At 48.0% G+C, this 10,749-nt stretch overlaps 1 pseudogene; it reads right to left on the bottom strand.

The window, feature by feature from the left end:
* Nucleotides 1-8,306: 8,306 nt before the first annotated feature.
* LOC116746176 lies at nucleotides 8,307-8,739 on the bottom strand (annotated as a pseudogene).
* Between the last annotated feature and the right edge of the window lie 2,010 nt (nucleotides 8,740-10,749).

Here is a 10,749-nt window from a genome sequence, read left to right as displayed (position 1 = left end):
CCCACTAAATATTGGGGGTTGGCAATCCAACCACTGTGGTCTCAGTGTGGCCCTCCTCTACCCGAGGTGTGGAGGGAGAATAGTGGGGAGGGGCAAAGGATCATTTCCTTCAAGGTCCCTGGAGCTTCCTAGTATAGTTCACTTTGAAAATTTTTAAAATTCAGATTGCCCTGGAATCTGCATTTTAACAATTTCCCATAGGGAACATTTTGCACCCTTTAAGGCGTGAAACCTTGGCCCAGTGTTGCTGGCCTTATGGTGGAGGAGGAAGGGGAAGAGAGAAAGGAGATGATCCTCATCACCCAGGTGGCAGTCCGAAGCTGGCTTTTGCCCTCTGCAATTCTGAAGAGGGTGTCCTGTCACCTGCCTGCACTGCACCCAGGCTGGGAAAGAAGGGGTGGTATGTCTGTCTTCATGGCCTTACTAGAGCACTCCTGCCTCTCAAACAGGAAGAAGGAGTTTTGGAGGAGGAATTCTGGAGGCCTGGGGCCAGAGTTTCACCAGTGAGAGCTCTAGCTTGTATCTCTACCCTAAAGGATTCTGGCCACTGTGCGCAAGTGTGTGTAGGGAGGGAGGGGGAAGGGTGGCAGTGACCTATACGTTCCCTGTCCTGGCAGCTGTTTTGATGCTCCCCCCAACCCCCACATACACAACAAGGGGCCTGGGGTTGCCCTCTACCCTTCCCCAGATGCCCGGGCCTGGGAGTGAAGGTCCACCCCCTAGACCATGACAGATCCAGATGCACGGCTTCACTCCACAGATCCCAGAAAATGATGAACATTGTGGACCCTAGGACCCAGAGAACAACTCAGGCACAAAGCCTCCCCCCACTCCCAGCTGCTTCCTGCATCTCAGGCCTTCCTGCAGCCTCTGCCTCCTCCCCCGCCCTCTTCCCTTCCATCCTCTTCCTCTTCTCCCCAATCTCCCACTACCCACTGCCCTTGCCTGGAAGGGCTGTCGAAAGGAATCCTCTCACCTCTCCACTGTTGGGATATGTGTGGGTTTTGTGGGATATAAACTGGTTAGCACGTGCAAAAGAGCGTGGGGGATGGGGTGTGGGAAGCCGCCTGGGAACCCTGAATATTGGGACAGGGAGGGGCCAGGAACCACAGGACTGGATCTTGAGGCTGGCAATCCTGAGGGTAACGGAGAGGAAGGATTTGGGTTCTGAGCAGGAGCTTTGGGACTTGGGTTTCCAAGCTCAAGTCTGGGATTTGAACCTCCCCACCCACAGCGCCCCCGCCCCCGGCCCCGCCCCCGCTCAACCTCACTATAGAAGTTGGGTGAGACAGAAGTCTCACCTAGTTAGGGGTTTGGGCGGTGTCCTCGGAAGCTCTTGTGTGGATTGGGGGAGGGCACAGGCCCCTGGGTGTTCCGCCCAGAATCTCCCACACCCTTTGGTGAGTCATTCTAACTGGTCCCAGCCCAAGGGGTCTGTGCCCATGCTTCTGGCCAGGTGGGGAAGCCAGCTTCTAAAGGATGGGAGGACGAGGTGGGAACCAAGTCAGGCCCAGTGGACGCTCCCCACCCCGACCCCCAACAACATCTCCAGCAGCAGCTTGGAGTGGACTAGAATCGGGATGCTTGCGTCCCCCTTGTCCTGAGACTTCCAAGAGTGAAACTCTTTTAAGTACTTCGGGATGCAGGACAGTTGGAGCCAGCCCAGAGCTCGGAGGACTGAGGCTAATGAGTGGGATCATTATTTCCTGGGTGACACCCCCTGCCAGTATTCCCGAAGAAGCTTTTATGGAGCAATGAGTGCTTTAGCATCTCACTCCTTCCCCGGGGTCAGGCACCAGGCCGGCTGGCCTGTGAGAAGAGTGGGGAATGGCTGTTATCTTCTCCACCCAGTCCCTGCCTGCCTGAGGCAATAATCACACCTGCAGGGAGGGTGAGGAGGGCGGTTACTTTGGGGAGGGTTACGCCCAAACTGAAGGGTTTGAACCTAATTTTCATTCCTCAGGCTGTGATCCTCAGATCCTTACTTATCTCCCAGGGTAATTTAGCCATTCTTTCTCTCTCCTTTTTCCTTTGTGGAACTGCCTGATGGTCTTTGAATGGAAGTTCCTTCCTTACCGCTGACGTGGAATAGAGTGGTTCCCAAAGCTGGCGCAGGAGCCAGGCTGCCAGAGTTCAAATCCTGGCTCCACCACTTACTAGCTGTGTGACGCTGGACAAATCCCTTAGCCTCTCTGTGCTCTGATAAGGGTAAACTGAGGTGAAAGTGTGGAACACAGAAAATAGGGTGTGTGCCTTTCCCAGTTCTTGCTAAAAAGCCTGGAGGCTTCTATAGGGAGAGGTAATCTTTATTCTCCAGATAAAGCCCCTCCCTGTATTCCCACCTACCCTCAAATCTGATGGGGGCCCTCTGATCCCAGATGCTCAGGCTCAGCGGCCATGGCTCACGGGCCCAGCCGCTCTGTGACATGTGGGATCTTCCCAGATCTGGGCACGAACCTATGTCCCCTGCATCGGCAGGCGGACTCTCAACCACTGCGCCACCAGGGAAGCCCTAGGCTTCATAGTTTTAAACACCAGGTGTTAACTGCAAAGACAGGTGATGAAGGTGATGAAGGCAGGGAGAGACCTGATTTGCGATAAATCCCAAGCTCTTAGCACCCTGGGCTCACATCCAGGCTGGGTGCCAAGGCTGCCTTCTCTTCCCAGCCCTGGGGCCTTGAGACTCAGCCTCGGAAAGTGGTGTTTCCGTGGCTAGGGTCATCTGAGCAAAGACTGGCCTAGACCCCGCTCTTTGGTCGTTTTGTAGTGAGCCAGTGGCCCCTGCCCCAATCACCATCCTTCATCTGCCCTCCTCTGCCAGGGACTCGGGCTAATCCAAGGATGCTGGAAAGGCTTGCCTTATGTGTACACATGTTTTATATACAGGAGAGCTCAAATCCAGGATGTCAGTGTTGAAGGGCCTTTAGCGGCCCGTGGCTGACCCCTTCCAGGGGGAATGAGGAAGGCTGAGACTTGAAGTAGGAAGTGACTTAGCAGTTTTGGAGGAAAGAGACCAGGGTTCACAAGGTCTGAACCGAGCCCTAACTCCACCCATTTGCTGAGTGACCTTGGGCTAGTTGTTTCTACTCCCTAAGCCCCAATTTCCTCAACTTGCTCAAATTTGAATGTCTGAGTGTGTCGCCTGAGCATAGGTGATCCTGGTTGTTCCCAATTCTGGAACAGAGCAGAACATGGGCTTTGCAGCCAGACCATCTTTGTTAGACTCTCCAACCTGCCACTGCCCAGTTAAGGGACTTCAACAAATTTCTTCATGTGTAAAATGGAGATAACAGACCAACCTCATAGTGTTGTGAGAATTAAATACATTTAGAACAGCTCCTGGCACAAAGTAGGAGCTTGGTTGTTGTTGATTACATGTATATCTGAACGTGTATGGGTGTGTGCACACCGGTACACGTGTGGGGAGGTATGACTGAAAGTGGGCATCGGTATTTGCATCTCCACGTGTGTCTTCATTGGACTATAGGACCTCTCGTTTCCTTTTGAGGTCTATTATATGAAATTCTGAAACATAAGCACCCCTTGCCTGCAGCTCCTCCAAAGCTTTTGGGATCATCCCTGGAGTGAAGGTGACCTTCCTTCTCTACCTCCCAAAGTGTTTTTCATTCTTTCCTCTTAGTGTCTCAAGTCCCCCAGTGCCCCTGCAGAAAGAGTGCCCCTTGGGGTCCTCCCACAGCTGGGAGACTGGCTTGCCTGGGTCCCTATGCTCTGCCCCGCTTTCTTTCATCCACCCTCCATGCTGAATTCTAGTGTCACTTGGAAAGTTCAGATACCTCTTAGAGATTCAGGAAGGAGACTAAGAAGGAAGAGTCAGGGTGTGTGTGTGTGTGTGTGTGTGTGTGTGTGTGTGTGTGTGTGTGTGTTGGGGGCAGGGAAGGGTTAGGACAGAGGAAAGATTTCTCCAAATCATCAGTTGCTTTAAAAGAAAGCCTATATTTAGCTAGGCTTAGAGGGTTTGTAAATATGTATTTTGCAAAGCAGACAGCCATAGCCGTCGGAGCTCCAGAGATATGCAGGGAGGTCAAAGAAAAAAAAATAACTGGAAAGACTGAGCAATATTATTTTGTCATCAGCAGATTTGAAGAACTCTCTCCTGCCTGCTCCAACTGCTATTATTACACATTCCTGTGTTTTGATGTTGGTTTCTGTTTTTCATCTGCTCTCTGGATCTGCAGTGGATGCCTGGGGAAGATACTCGCTCTCAGAGTCACCTTCCCACCAGCCATTGCCTCACCTGCCCAAGGTCACAGGAGAGAGAATCCTGGCCCTGCCAGCTCCCCTCCCAACTGGTTCCACCGGGCTCGGCCAGGCTGCATGCGACTGGCCTAGGTACTGTCTGCAAAGCCAGCTTTCAGGCTCCACACTCAATCCTTTGCACTTCAGGTGGCCTTGAGGGTGAGGGTTGGGTGACAAATCTTGCCACTTCAGGGCAGTTCAACTTTAGAGAACTCTTGTTTCTGAGAGAAAAAGAAAAAGAATGTACACTTACTTTTTTACTTTTAGTTTGAAAAGTTTCTTTAAGAATAAGAAAAGTTCAGGGAATTCCATGGCAGTCCAGTGGTTAGGACTTGGTGTTATCACTACCATGGGCTCAGGTTTGATCCCTGGTAGGGGCCAAAAAATAAAGAAAAGTTCAGAGAATCACATAACAAACAGAATTTATAAATGCTATCAGAGACTTCCCTGGTGGTCCAGTGGTTAAGACTCCACACTCCCAATGCAGGGGGCACAGGTTCAATCCCCTTTCTCTTTTTAAAAATAAATTTATTTATTTATTTTTGGCTGTGTTGGGTCTTCGTTTCTGTGCGAGGGCTTTCTCTAGTTGCAGAGAGCGGGGGCCACTCTTCATCGCAGTGCGCGGGCCTCTCACTATCTTGGCCTCTCTTGTTGCAGACCACAGGCTCCAGACGCACAGGCTCAGTAGTTGTGGCTGACGGGCCCGGTTGCTCCGCGGCATGTGGGATCTTCCCAGATCAGGGCTCGAACCCGTGTCCCCTGCATTGGCACACAGGTTCTCAACCACTGCAACACCAAGCCCCAATCCCCTTTCTCTTTATCCCCAGTCCTGTTGCCCACCCTACCCACTCTCACAAATTTGGAATGCATCCTTTATAGCCCATAATTTTAAAAATTAATTAACTAATTAATTAATTAATATTTTGGCTGCGTTGGGTCTACGTTGCTGCACGCGGGCTTTCTCTAGTTGTGGCGAGCAGGGGCTACCATTGCGGTGCGCGGGCTTCTCATTGCGATGGCTTCTCTTTTTGCAGGGCACCGGCTCTAGGCGCGCGGGCTTTAGTAGTTGTGGCACGCGGGCTTAGTTGCTCTGCGGCATGTGGGATCTTCCCGGACCAGGGCTCAAACCCGTGTCCCCTGCATTGGCAGGCAGATTCTTATTATTTTTTTTTTTTTTGCAGTATGCGGGCCTCTCACTGCCGTGGCCTCTCCCGTCGCGGAGCACAGGCTCCGGACGCGCAGGCCCAGCGGCCATGGCTCACGGGCCCAGCTGCTCCGCGGTATGCAAGATCCTCCCGGACCAGGGCACGAACCCGCGTCCCCCTGCATCGGCAGGTGGACTCCCAACCACCGCGCCACCAGGGAAGCCCAGCAGGCGGATTCTTAACCACTGCGCCGCCAGGGAACTCCCTAGCCCATAATTCTTAAATTACCATTTTTAATTGTCAGATATACATAAAATTTACTATTTTAACCATTTTAAGTGTACAGTTCATTGGCATTAAGTACACTTGCCTTGTTATGCAACCATCGCCATTATCCATCTCCAGAACTTTTTCATCTTTCCAAACTGAAACTCTCTACCCACTAAACAATAACTCCCCAGGCCCCACCCCCGAGCCCCTGGCAACCACCATTCTACTTCCCGTCTCTATGAATTTGACTACTCTAGGTACAGCATATAAATGGAATCATACCGTATTTGTCCCTTTGTGACTAGCTTATTTCGAATAGCAGGATGTCCTCAAGATTCACCCACGTTGTAACATATGTCAGAATTTCCTTACCTTTTAAGTCTAGCCCATAATTTCATATTTTCCCTACATATTTAAGTATTCATAAAGCAGCATATGGTAATGCTTTCTGTATTATTAAAATGTATATAATGACCATCATGCCGTGTGTATCATTTTGCGTCTTTTTTTCACTTGAGGTGTTTTCCACGATGCAGCCACATTAATACATGTGGCTTTGGTTCATTCATATTAACTTCTGTTTTCTATTTCATCATATGAATAAGCCACAACTTATTTATCAGTTCATCTACTGATGGGCCTTTTAGTTGATTCTATGTTTTGCTGTTATAAGCAGGGCTGCGATGAACACCCTTGCGTTTGTCTAACCCATCTCTGGAGTGCACAGCTCAGAGCAGGAAGCCAGGGTTGCAGGCACCCTGTCACCTAGACTAGTACTGCCAAGCTGCTCTCTAAGCCAGTTTATGCTTTCACCACCAGCATTTGTACAAGATGTCCTATCTGACCACATCCTTGCCAACATCTGCTCTTCTTAGACTTTCTATTTTTGCCAATCTGATGGGTGTGAAGTGGTATCTCATTTGAATCTGCATTCCCTGCCTCTGAGGTAGAGCATCTTATCATGCTTATTGGCCATCTGGGTTTCCTCCAGGCAAATTGCTTACGTCCCCATCCTTTGCTCTCCAGTGCAGCTGTTGATACAAGTTACAGAAAGCCCAACTAGAAGTGGTTTAAGCAAAAAAGGGAATTGTATTATCTCACATAACAAGGAGTCCCAGGTTTGGTTCATTTAGAGACTCAACTATGACATCAAGGAAGAGGTTCTTTTCATCTTTCTATAAGACCCTCCTCATCATGTTGGTTTGCTTCCTAGACTGGCCCCACCATGGTCCATGATGGCTGCCTCAGCTCCTGGTGTCTCATGCAGACAACAATGTGCAGAGGCAGAAGAAAGTGGATGCTTTCTTCTCAGCATCTTTTTCCTAGAGGCCCACAGGAGCTCTTCCTTCTGGTCTCAGTGGACGGAACTGCATACATGTCCACACCTAAACTAATCGTTGACCAGAGGAACTGTATCGTCATGCTCTATTTAGACCAATCACTGTTCACCTGATGCGGATGGGGAAGGCCCAGCCTCACCCAAAGCCTGGACCCCTGACTTTTGAATCAGGATTCTGTTAGCGAGGAATAAGGGAAAGACTGCCCTTTGGGGTGGCACTTAAAAGTTCTGTGCTTGCTTTATTGATTTGTAGGAGCTCTTTACATATCCTGGATCCTAACTTTTTATCTGCTTTATGTGCTGCCGATATTATCACCTAGGCTGTTGCTTGTCTTTGAACTTTGTTTATAAAGTCATTTTCATAGAAGAAAGCTTTTTTTTTTTTTTTTGGTAATGTAATGAAATCAATCTTTTGTGAGTTGTGTCTCTCAGCTAAGAAATCTTTTCCTGCTCTGAGATCTCCTACATTTTCTTCTAATTATTTTAAAGTTTTGTTTCTCACTTTTAGGTCTTTAATCCATCTGGAATTAATATTTATGGATGAAAAGTCAACTGTCACAACACTTTTTATTGAGTTGCCTATTCTCTCTCATTAAGTTGCAATGCCACTGCCATCATAAATCACATTCCCACATATGCTTGGATCTGTTTCTGGGCACTCTATTCTATTGATCTCTTTGTCTAGCCCAGCACCAATACCACATTGTTTTAATTACTATCGCTTTCAAATAAGTCTTCGTTTCAGAATTGTCTAGTCTTTTCTTGGTCCTCTGCTCTCTCATATGAATTTTAGAATCATTTTGCTTAGCTCTTTGAAAAATCCTGTTGGAATATTCAGCGGACTTGCCTTGAATCGACATATTTTTATGGAGAGAACTGTCTTAGTGACATTGAGGCTTCTCATCCCTAAACTTAACACATCTCTCAATTTATTCTTTTTTTAGCCTATAGTTTTTATGGTTTTATAGCCTATAGTTTTTCTTCACAAATATCTTCAGATATCTTTTCTAATATTTTTCTGGGTTCTGTACAATTTTAATTTTATTGTGAATTATTTCTTTTTAAAAAGATATTACAGTTTCTAATAAATTATTGCTTGTGTATAGAAACACTGCTGAATTCTGTATTTTATTTGTATTTGGATGTTAAGCTTTGTCCAGCAACCTTGCTGATCTCTCTTAATAGCTCTGACAACATGCCTATGGAATCTCTTGGGTTTTCTATATAATCATACCATCTGCAAAAAAAAGTCTGAGTCTTTTGTTTCTTTCTTTTTTCCCTTTTTTTTTTTTTTTGGTCCCAAGGTTTAGGGTGAAAATGTTACAGCACAGCAGAGTCAACTGGCTCCATGGTGTTTTGAAATTCATCCCAACTGCGGGCTGAGTGGCCTGCAGGTTGGACAGATTGCCGAAGTTCAAGAGCTTCAGCATTTCGTTAGTGTCAGGATCTACTTCAATGATCTCCTGATCCAGGGCTGAGACCTCAGGCACATAATTCTCTCTCCACCTGCAGCTTAATGGAGACACTTCTCACTGGGCCTCTCTGAAACTGCTTCATCAGATGTGTGACATAGCCTGCTCTCTCCTTGCGAAGCTTCTTGCTGGGAATAATGGCCATCTCCTCGCACACACGCTTGTTGGTGCAGAATTCGTTGCCCAGGAACTTGTATTATTTCTCATTGATGACCCGGGCCACCTTCTTCACGGTTTTGGTGTGAACGCGGCCCATGTTGGCAGGTCCTTGGTAAAAGAGTGAGATTTTGTTTCTTTTATTTCCTAATCCTCTATCACGGTGTGGTAGCTGCTAAATCTGACCTCTCCCGGCTCTTGGGCTGTGCCAGTGGGCTGGCCCTGGGCAGCTACTGCCTTGCACTGTTATAAATAAAAGACCCCTTCCTCTCTCCAGAGCTTTACAGTTTACAAAGCACGTTTTCTTCCGTTATCTCATGGATCCATATTGCCCCCACTTTACAGAAACGGAAGGGCTGTAAGCTCCAAGTGCAGCAATCGAGCTGTGCGGAATACTGCGCTGTGAAGCCTCAGACAGTCCCTCTCCTTCTGTGTTTCTCCTCTAAGCTAAAAAGTTTGGCTCAGGGATGGTCTCTGGCATTCTCAGACCCATGACTGATAGCTTTGGGCGGCCACGAGGCTCAAGGAACCCCTTTGAAGACTGAAGTTCACCGATAAAAGGAGGGTAAGATTCTGGGTACACTTAGGTCCTCAGGCTGGTGCCCCCAAACGTCGTGGGGGTGGGGAAAAATGGAAGTGTTTCAAGTCGGAGAAATGATATAAATGATGGGGAGAGTGGGAAACAGGGCATTGTCTCCAGTCCCCTGCCTCCACGCGGGTTCTCCTCCCTGTTTGGAAGAACATCCTCCGGACCCGGAAGGGGAGGACGAGGAAGGGCTAGAGGCCGTGAGTCCCCTCTTCCGTCGCCCCCTCTAGCCGCCGAGCTCAGCAAGCACCTCTGACGCGTATCCGTAGCCTGGGGCGGGGCTCTCTGTTGCCATTCCAACGGGCCACCCGGCTCGGGCCCCGTAATGCGCAGGCGCAAGTCCGGGCCTGAACTGGCGAATGCGCCCTCTCGTGGCAGACCGTCAGATCGCACCCTTTGTTATAGTGCTGGAGGCGGCGAAGAGGATGCAGGAGAAAGATGTGGGTGGAGTCTGGGAGGCAGATGCGACAGTCAGATCACAATGACGAGAATCCCTTTCCTTTGTCCCTCTTGCCAACATCTAACCCTCCGTTTTAGATGCAGATGAAGAAAATATGGCTCTCAGAGATCAAAAAACAGGTTCATAGAGACGGAAGTGGAATGAGAGAGTTGGGGAGATGATATGTTATTCAATCATTCATTTATTCAGCAAACATTCATTGAGATGGGGAGAGACAGGGACAAAGGATCAAAGGGATTAAACTGAGACATTGACGGGCCAAGATGGGGCAGAAAGCTGGGGAGACAGGTGCGGAAGGCAAAGCAGCAGGGACAGAGAATCAGCTAGCTGAGGTCAGGGCTGGAGTAGCAGGAGTAAAGCAGAGGCATGGGAACCTGGGCTGGGCTTTTGGAGACAAGACTGAGAAAAACCCAGATGCAGAACTGACCCTCCAGTTCACCTAGATGGATGCTCTAGCTGGATAGGACAAAATCAGGAGCTCAAGATGGGCTCCTATGACCACCTATGGAGTGGTCTTGCCAAAGAAAGTGGAATATACACCTGATCAGGACTCTCGATCCAACTACAATTTACAAGAAAAAACAATGTCCAGGAGATACAATTTATAAGAAGTACAGAGGTCAGAGGAATATTTTAAAGAACACAGTAGAGATGCAATCAGCAAAATCCAGACTGGGAAATTACATGACAAATGACCTGGTTACCCCAAGGGCAGAGAGAGAGAGAGAGAGAGAGAGAGAGAGAGAGAGAGATAGTTAGTTGGAGGGGGACTCCAAAGATTTAAAGAGATTTCAAAGAGACTTATCAATCAGTTTCAATGTGTGCATCTTATTTGGATCCTGATTCAAACAAGTACATTGTAAAAAAAAACAAGACATTTATAAGAAATTGGAAATTTGAGCACTATAGATCTGATATTAAGGAATTATTATTAACCTTATGGTAAAATAATGTCATTGGGTAGCTTAATTGTGATTATATTTTTAAAAAGTCATTATCTTTCAAAGATTCACACAAATATTGACAGAGGAAATTAACTGGGAGGGCTCTAGATGAAATGAGAT

Source organism: Phocoena sinus, chromosome 20 (genome assembly GCF_008692025.1).
Source record: "Phocoena sinus isolate mPhoSin1 chromosome 20, mPhoSin1.pri, whole genome shotgun sequence".
NCBI lineage: Eukaryota > Metazoa > Chordata > Mammalia > Artiodactyla > Phocoenidae > Phocoena > Phocoena sinus.
This window is presented reverse-complemented; position numbering and strand designations above follow the sequence as displayed.